We start from the raw sequence: 10253 nt of genomic DNA on the forward strand, positions 1-10253 counted from the left end.
GTTGTTGTCCTCTCCAAATCGAACGATTTCGACTTGCTGTCTTCATTCGCTCCCCGTGTCTTCCCAATCGAACCAGACCACTGTTGTCTCCTTCTTGCGTCTCTCCTCTTCTCCCTCGATCCCACGACTGTTTCCGTATGCCTCTTCAGTCGAAATTGCTTCTGGTCGATCCAAAATATGGAGAGGATGTAGGCTCTATTTGGACTTGATGAAGTCCACAAAAAATAGGCCACAAGTTGGGATTTTGCTTTTCTTTTTGGGCTGGACTCTACAAAAAAAACATAGGTTAAGTAAACACATTTATTCACACAATGATGAATATGAAGGGCTTCTTAACTTTAATTTTTAACCAAGAAATATAGCTATCACAATCTTTGCTCTGGTATGTACCCTAAATTAGAGAAATTCTATTCAAAGATCAAAGAGCTGACCAATATTGAGGAAAATCTTAAGGATCAGGTCATTGTAAACCATACCATAAGCATCGAACGTGAGCAGACTATCGCTGAGCATGAGCAAGCTATTGATGAACTCAAGGCTGAAAAGGCTACCATTGAAGGGTGGTACAAAGCCTCTATCAAAGCCCCTGAGATCATCAATGCTTAGATCCCTGCCAAGATAAAGAGTGGTTCAGGGTTTTCCTATGATCAGGAAGAAAGTGTCACTGGCAAGTCTATGTTGAAGTTTGGTACTTTTGTCTCTTCCATTCCTAACACATTTTCCTCTCAGTACTCTTCCAGTGAGACTACTCTTGAAGGAACTCCCTCGAGTTCAGGACGGAAAGATAAAGGTAAATCCATTATCAGCGGTCCTCTTCCCAAGAAGGTCAACAAGTCAAATAGACTTAGATTTATTTCTTCGGCTTGTAAACCTTCTTCCTCAGGGACCAAGGTCTTTGAACCCTCAGTTGTTCCTCTTCGAACAAATGACAAAGGAATCATTGGAGCTTGTCCCTCTTCTGTTCCCTCTGACCTTTCTAGCCCTAAAGCTTCTTTCAACTTCAAGAAGTGTCATCACTATGGTAAAAATTCATATATTGCCAGTAAGGGTTCTTCAGCTACCAAATCTGGTCTGCCAGCTAAGGTAAATAAACTAGCTAAGGCTGAAAAATTAGCCAAGGCGGCATCTGCTACCAAAATTGTGAAAACTTCTAAGGTGAAGAAGTACACTGAAGCCTCTTCTTTAGGCTTAGTGAAGACACCTGCTGACCCTGAGTCTTCAGCTTCAGTGGATGTTGCCTCTAACTCCGTTAGACCCATTCAGAAATAGGTACCAAATCACTCTTTTTGTTTTTTTTTGTAGAAAGTCAAAGACATCTGGTATCTTGATAGTGGATGTTCAAGACACATGACCGGAGACAAATCCCTGCTCATTGATTACAAAGTGGAAAGAGGCACTTCCATGACCTTTGGAGGAAATAGAAAAGGATATACCAAGATCTTTGGTATATTAACCAACGGTGCAACCACCTTCAAATGTGTTGCATATGTTGAAGGACTGAAGCACAATCTTCTCAGCATCAAACAACTGTGTGATAAAGATTTCACAGTGAATTTTCTTAAGAACTCATGTTATGTCTATGACAAAGATGACAACCTTGCTCTTACAGGTTCTCGTCTATAGAACGTGTATGTCATCAACATAGATTCTCCCTTCACTGAGAATAGCTATATTCTCTCTAAAGCCTCTTCAGATATCAACTGGCTATGGCACAAACGACTTTCTTATCTTAAATTTGAGACGCTGAATGAGATGTCTCGAAATGATCTTGTCACTGGCCTTCCTCAGCACTCCTTTGCAAAAGAATCTATTTACTCAGCATGCAAAAAGGGAAAGCAGACAAATGCTAGCTTCAAATTTAAGCAAGTCTCTTCAGTGACTTCTCCGCTTCAGTTATTGCACATCGATTTATTTGGCTCAATCAACGTGCAATCTATGGCTGGAAAAAAAATATACACTCGTTATTGTTGATGAGTTTTTCAGGTACACTTGGATCTTGTTTCTCAGATCTAAGAGTGATGCACCTGAAGAAATCATCTCGTTTTGAAGAAATCATCTCGTTTATCAAACACATAGAAGTACTTCACAATATCAGAGTACGGTCTATAAAGAGTGATCATGACATTGAATTCAAAAACAGTACCATTGATGACTTCTTTGTGAACAAGAGAATCTCACACAACTGCTCAACTGTGAGAACTCCACAATAGAATGAGGTCACTGAAAATAGAAATCGAACGATCATCAAAGCTGCTCGATCAACGAATCTAGTCTCCTTACTCAATTCTAGGCTGAAGCTATCAGCACTGCTTGTTTAACTCAGAACCGGTCCCTGATCGTCAAAAGATTCAAGAAGACAACTTATGAACTCTTCCATAGCAGAAAACCTTCTCTTAGCTTTCTTTATATCTTTGGTTGTACATGTTATATCCTAAACAACATAGACCAACTTGGAAAGTTCAATCCCGAAGCTTATGAAGGAATATTTCTTGAAAATTCTTCAGTATCCAAAGCCTTAGAGTATTAAACAAAAGACGAAAGACAATAGATGAATCTATTCATGTCAACTTTGATGAATCTCAATCAGCTAACTCTAAACCTATCTTTGAAGATGATGAAGAGTTAGATAACTGGTTGCTATCTCACTATGGAGAACCTGAAGCTTCCTTCAGCAATCAACCGAACGCTGACCTCCCAGAAGCTGACAATGATCCATTTATCGTTTCAGATGTGACTAGTAACGGAGATGAATCCTCTTCAGGTATTGTTGTCCTTCCCATTGGTCACTTACCCCCTTCTTTTTCAAATACCGGACTTTCAGTCGGTGAATCACCTTCAGTCACTGAATCCCTATCAGTTGCTGAATCATTCTCTAAGGCTCCTTTAGCAATCCAACCTATTGCTGAAGAATCTGTTGTTGATGCCTCATCTTCTATGCTTGAGCTCCCAATCTCAGAAGGTTATCTTCAACCAGCTCAGCGATGGACGAAAGACCATCCAATCCATCAAATATTTGGTGATCCAAGTGCAGGTATTCAGACTCGTCGCGTTTTAGGTCATATCTATCTCTTTGTCTACTTTATTCATCTAGTTGATCCCAAGAAAATCAATGAGGCTATCACCGATCCAAGCTGGGTCACTGCTATGCAAGAAGAACTCATTGAGTTTGATATGAACAATGTCTGGTGCCTTATCCCGCATCCATTTGATAAAACTGTGATAGGCACCAAGTGGGTTTATCCCAATAAGTTAGATGAACAAGGAATTTTAACCCGTAACAAGGCTCATGTTGTTGCTCAGGGATACAGGCAAAAAGAAGAAACCAACTATGACGAAACCTTCGCACCAGTGGCTAGACTCGAAGCGACTCTTTTTAGCCTATGCTGCCCATAGGGACTTTAAAGTCTACCAAATGGATGTAAATAACGCTTTTTTGAATGAAAAACTTTAAGAGGAAGTTTATGTTGAACAACCTCCAGGTTTTCTTGACCCCTGTTGGTCCCTTAAGGGTCTACAAGATATGTATAATAGTTTGTAGAAGGGGGGGATGAATACAAACACAATATTTTCAAATTTAAAATATATATTGATAAGAGAAGATCAATACAAATTTTACAAGACTGTTTGAGGAAATATAAGGTAAGAAAACTTATCTAAACAATCTTTGGTTACACACAGAATCTTAGCAAACGAAAAAAGAAATGCTGTAAAGAAAAGTTCTTTTACTTAAGCTCTAGAATGCTTAAAGTAAGAATTAGGTTAAGAGTGTGTTGAGCGCACTTTGCATGGAGAATAAATACTTCTATTTATACCCATTGCATTAAATGCTCATTTAATACAATATGGCAGGGTTAGAGTGTATGTCAAGCCTTAAGAGGAAGACTTGTCCTTTACTACAGTGAATAGTACAAAAAGGACTATTTATGAGCAGACATCCTTACCTAAAGTTAGTGGGCAACAAAGTCGATTAGTCGGTTCCATACCGTACTAACATTTAGAAAGGGTATGGGTTTGTCCTTTGTGTGCATAAGGACAAGACAACAACAATCGTGCTTAGCAAGCTTCCTTTGATCGTTGAATGCTTGAATAACCTGGAGGTCTCTTTAGTATTCGTTGAGGCTTGAGCAGTCTTCATACATATGTAGACAGGCTTGTAATCACTGAGTACCGCGTCAGATCACATACTCGCCAGTCTCTAATCTTCAGTTTCAGTCTTCGAATTTGGCTGAAGGTTCTTTGGTGTGAGTGTTGTCTTCTTGAATTATCGCTGTCTCTGATTGAATTACAATACAAGTTCTTCAGCGATCACTGAATAGGCTCGGTGATGATCGTTGGAACTAAAAAGACAGAAACATAAATACAACATATAAGTGAAAAGGGATTATCATCAAATCACTGAGAAAGATGATTAACAACCCCAAATATCCTAATCATGTCTATAGATTGGATAAAGCTCTTTATGGGTTTAAACAATCCACTCGTTCTTGGTATGACACCATTTCTTCATTTGTCATCTCTAAGAAATTCTTCCGTGAAAATATTGACCAGACCCTATTTCTTAGGAAAGTCAAGGGTCATATGATTCTAGTCCAAATTTATATCGATAATATTATATTTGGTTCCAATAATCTCTCTTTGTGTTTTTGGTTCACTAAACGCATGAAGAAAGAATATCAAATAAGCATGATGGGAGAAGTGACTTACTTTCCAGGTCTTCAGATCAAACAATCAGATAAAGGTATCTTATTTAATCAGAGTAAGTATGTTAGAGATATGTTGAAGAAATTTGACTTAACCAATAGTTCATCTATGAAGACTTCAATGGCTCCTCCTCTCTCGCTGAACAAGAATCCAAATGGAAAGCCTGTAAACGTTACTGTTTATAGAGGATTATCTGCTCCTTGTTGTATCTCACAGCTAGCCAACCTGATATTATGTACTCTGCTTGTTTATATTTACGATATCAATCTGAACCTAAGGAATTCCACCTGATTGATGTAAAACACATATTCAGATATCTAAAGGAATTTCCTAATCTGGGCCTTTGGTATCCCAAGGACTCAGGTTACAACCTAATTAGTTATGCGGATAGTGATTTTGCAGGTTGCAAAATTGATAGCAAAAGCACCACTAGAAGCTGTCAGCTTCTAGGTGGAAAGTTGGTGAGATGGACAAGTAAGAAGCAAAACTCAGTGTCGACATCAACTGCTAAGGCTGAATATGTTGCTGCTGGAAGCTGCTGTGTTGAAATCCTATGGATGAAAAACCAGCTCAACGACTATGAACTTCAGCTCTCAAAGAACATTATCTATTGTGATAGCACTAGTGCCATTGCAATTTCAAACAACCTTGTTCTTCACTCAAAGACCAAACATATTGAGATCAGATATCATTTTATCATAGATCATGTTATGAATGGTAAAATTGAACTTCAGTTCATACCCATTGAGTACCAACTCGTTGACCTTTTTAAAAAGACTATTGATGAGACAAGATTTAACATCTTAATCAGCAAACTTGGAATGTTGAACGCCGAGGATTAATTCTGTCAGCTCTAAGCAATACTCAGTGATAAATAAGTGAAATAATTCAATGTATGACTTGCTTGCAAGTGAAGATGAGCATCAGTACCTTTACGGTAAGTTGCAGTTCTTAGAAATTCTAGTTTGGAAATGGGATCACATTACTATGGATTTCATAACCAAACTACCTATAACACAGAAGGGCTTTGACGCTATATGGGTTGTTGTGGATCGGTTATCCAAGTCTGTTCATTTCTTACCAATGAAAGAATCGTATTCTGTGGATCGACTAGCGAAACTGTATATTGATGAAGTAGTAACACGTCATGGTGTTCCATTATCAATTATTTATAATTGAGATAGTCGATTCACGTCTATATTTTGGAAGAGTTTACAAAAAGAAATGGGTTCACAGATAAGGTTGAGTATGGCTTACCACCCATAGACCGATGGGCAAAGTGAATGAACGATCCAGACGCTTGAAGATATGTTGCGGGTCTATGTTATTGATTTTGGAGGATCATGGGATAACCATTTGCCTTTAAGTGATTCACCTATAATAACAGTTATCATTCAAGTATTCAGGAAACACCTTTTGAAGTGTTGTACGGGCAAAAATGCCGAACACTACTATGTTGGAACGAAGTGGGCGAGAAACAGTTGGCTAGACCTGATATAGTTCAGCTGACGATAGACAAGATTAATCAGATTCGTGAATGAATGAAAGTGTCCCGGGATCGGCATAAGAGTTACGCTATTAAATGTCTTAAGCCGATTGAGTTTCAAATTGGTGATATGGTGATGTTGAAAGTATCACCCTGGAAGGGAGTTGTTCGTTTTGGAAATAAAGGTAAGTTGAGCCCAAAGTATAATGGACTGTTTCCTATCCTTGAACGGGTTGGAGAAGTAGCATAAAAACTAAAGCTTCTTATGGAGTTAAATGGTATTCATAATACCTTTCATGTATCAAATCTACGGAAGTGTCTAGCAAATCAAGAAATAGTGGTTCCACTACCAAAAATCAGAATTGATCAAAAGTTATGTTCTGAAGAGACTCCTGTAGCCATTTCTGACTTCAAAATAAAAGTGTTGGGAAATAAAGAAATCAGACTAGTGAAAGTTCAGTGGATATATCATAAGGGGACAGAAGTCACCTAGGAACTCTAGTCTGAGATGAGAGAAAAATATCCTCATTTGTTTGTTTAAAGTGGAATTACGGGACGAAATTCTTCTAAGGAGAGGATATTGTAATATTCGGTTTCAAGTTATAGTTGGTCGGGTTCAGAAAATAAATAGCAATGGAAGTTCAGGAGTAAAATCTGGAAATTGATGGAAGATAAGGGACCAATGTTGAAATAATTGGTCACCTCCTTGTGGAATTGGAATTTTGGTCCAATAACAATATGTTGAAATCATTTAGCATAAGGGAGAGGGGGATGAGGCTGGTGCATGCCCATGCACTGCCTCATCTCTTGAAGGTATTTATATAGAAAGTTGACAGAGGGAGAAAGTTTGGATTGTTTTTCATCTGAGAAGAATTTTCTTGAGAAGGAGCTAAGAAGAAAGGTTCGATTTCGATTATTATTACAAGGTGAGCTTTACATAGTCTTGGTAAACTATGCGTTATCATAAATTTGTGTAGTGTTTTGGATTCAACTTAACATGTCAAAAGTGTTATATATTCTCAAACTGCTATAACTTCATCACTCAACTTTATAGCCGAATTGGGCATTCATCGCCCAAGTGTTGACCGGATTAGGCATTCATCGCCCAATGTGTTATCTGATGAGGGCACTCATCGCCCAATGTGTTTTCCAATGAGGGCACTCATTGCACAATGTGTTGTGAAATAAGGGCTTTCATCGCCCAAGTGTTGACCGGATTGGGCACTCATTGCCCAATGTGTTGTCTAATAAGGGCTTTCATGGCCCAAGTGTTGACTGGATTTGACACTCATCGCCCAATGTTGTCCGATGAGGGCATTCATCGCCCAGCGTGTTATCCGATAAGGGCTTTCATCGCTCAAGTGTTGACCGGATTGGACACACATCGTCAAGGTGTTGCTCGATGAGGGCATTCATCGCCTAATGTGTTGTCCAGTGAGAGAATTTCAATTTTGATTAGTGTGATTGTACGCTGCAATAGATGGCGGGGCAACCGCGATAGTTGACGGGTTAAGCCGCGATAGTTGGCAGAATAACCGCGATAGATGGCGTGATAGCCGTGATAGTTGGCGGGATAACCGCGATAGGTGGCAAGACAGCCGTGCTAGTTGGCGGGATAACCACGATAGATGGTGGGGCAGCCACAATAGAATAACAACGATAGATGACGGGGCAACCGCGATGGTTTTAACAAGTTGAAACCTGAATTGAAATTATTATATTATGAAAAATTTTATATGAGAGAAATCACTCACTAGATCTTTCAGTTTAACCCTCAGTTAAATTGTAAAATGTAGTTTTGCAGGTCAGCTCAGGTTAGAGAATAAGGGCAAAGGGAAGATTTAACTGACAGTTGGATTAGTTTTTGTTAGATCAGCTTTTGATTGAGTTCAGACTCATTACTCATATATATGGTTATGACTGGTATGTTGTATATATTGGAACCTGTTTTATGTTATAACAAGTTTAGCATGACATTTCATTCTGTTGGATTGGTTGTTAAGTGGGAATGTTACAATATATATGTATATATATATATATATGTGTGTTTGTGTGTGTTATTTAGTATCTAAAACTGTAATTTGTATACTAATGTTACATCTTGTAGAAAAATTTCACATGAACCAAATCGAAATACATGTTTATGGCGTACATATGTTACCCGTCCCCCGTGATGATTTTCCCAACAATATCTGAACAATGTTATTCATATGCTTAAAGACATAAATAAAAAATTATGGTTAAACAAAAAATAAAAATAAAATTGCAATTTTAATTGATAGTTTAGATGTAACAATCAGTATTTTTTTAGTGGTCTTATCCTCCGCAATAGTTTTAATTCATGACACCAATAGATAGAATGCAAATCCATTTGCAATATCACTTGCTAATGGAGTAAACTTTGTATTCTTGCTTATAAGAATCATCTATCCATCATGGACAAAATTGTATTGATGGTATGTCGGGCTGTAACAATACATTTGTTCAACTTGAAATGTTCCAAATCAAATACACCATCCACTAAACTCATTTTTCTGTATGACTCCAATAAAGAGTGTGGGATAGTTGCTACCATTTTGTCTCTATATTATATAATATATTTTTTAATCATATATAAGTTACAAATAATAATAATTTATACAATTTGATCTCAGGTTGAATATGACCGACTTACATTTTTATCAAGTAAAATCAAAATTAATCTATTGTCTTCGATATCATTCCAAATGAACTCCACTCTAACAGTCACCAAATTCCATCACACATGATGCTATTTGAGTGATGAAATACTTCAACACAATTTTGTTACATATATGTGTGTGTATGTATACTTAAGAAGCAATTAAACAAATTTCAATCTTGACATGTAAGCACTATTTCCACTTAATGACAACTAAATTTGAGGTTTGGGTCTGGATCCAATTCAATGCAAAAAGGAATTCTTATTTAAGTAAGTGCTTATCAAATTAGATTATCTTACTGTATGAACGTGATAAGGACCAAGAATCTTACCCGGTAAGAGGGAAGCAAGGACCGAGAGTCTTACACGATAAGTAAGGGCAATGGCTCTTACCATGATTAGCGCTTACCAGGTAAAATTGTTGCATATGATGCCGTTTTTGTTAACTAAAATCTTACCCAATAAGTAAATGATAATGTTGAATTTTATCGAGTAAGGGTTTGGTAAACGGGCAGTCCCTCATTCTAACTATAAAATTTTGAAATATTAAAAACAATTCAGTGCAATGCAACCAAACTCCAATAGATATGTGTATATGAAAGGTAAAGGGCTAAAGCTAACTTCATAAGGTATATTGAACTGATACAAAAGGTGATCAAGTGGGTGCACAGATTTATAGGAATCAGTAATGAGAATCATATCTCCAATTACACATCACTTTATTTTTTATACCATGGATTACATCATTCTAATTTTCATATTCCACCCCCAAATGTTTTCAACATTTATACGTAATTGAAGAATAAGACGATAAGTATCTGTTAACCAAAAATTTACAAGTTCAATTCCAATCTTTCATAACCAATCCATCTCCGCATATCAAATTCCAGAACATCCATTATACACACACACACACACAAATACACTTATTCAAAAGAAACCCTGAAACCAGATCTAACCAATTCGATCGAAAACACGAAGAAAAACGGTACTCGATTGAAGGGTAAATAGACGAACCTTGAAAGTTTTTGTCGTGTGTATCCTGAAGAACGAAAACAAAAATGAATAGATTGAACAATTTGAATCAAATATATATATATATAACAAAAAAAAACCTAGAAATTGAAACAAACGGTACTATATTGAAGGGCAAATAGACGAACCTTGAAATTGATTGAACAATATGGATCAATATATATATATATATACTAGAAGCGTACTCGCGCAATGCAACGAGATACATCATGATTTTAATATTTCATTTTATTCTTTATCTCAGTTGATGTTATAATATGGCTTTATGTGATTTTGAGAAAGCGATTATGTTTTTATTTTTAATTAAAATATATGTTTGAARATATCATAAAATTTTGACAAAAATATATC

Source organism: Cynara cardunculus (genome assembly GCF_001531365.2).
Source record: "Cynara cardunculus var. scolymus isolate 2C chromosome LG 8, CcrdV1, whole genome shotgun sequence".
Lineage (NCBI taxonomy): Eukaryota > Viridiplantae > Streptophyta > Magnoliopsida > Asterales > Asteraceae > Cynara > Cynara cardunculus.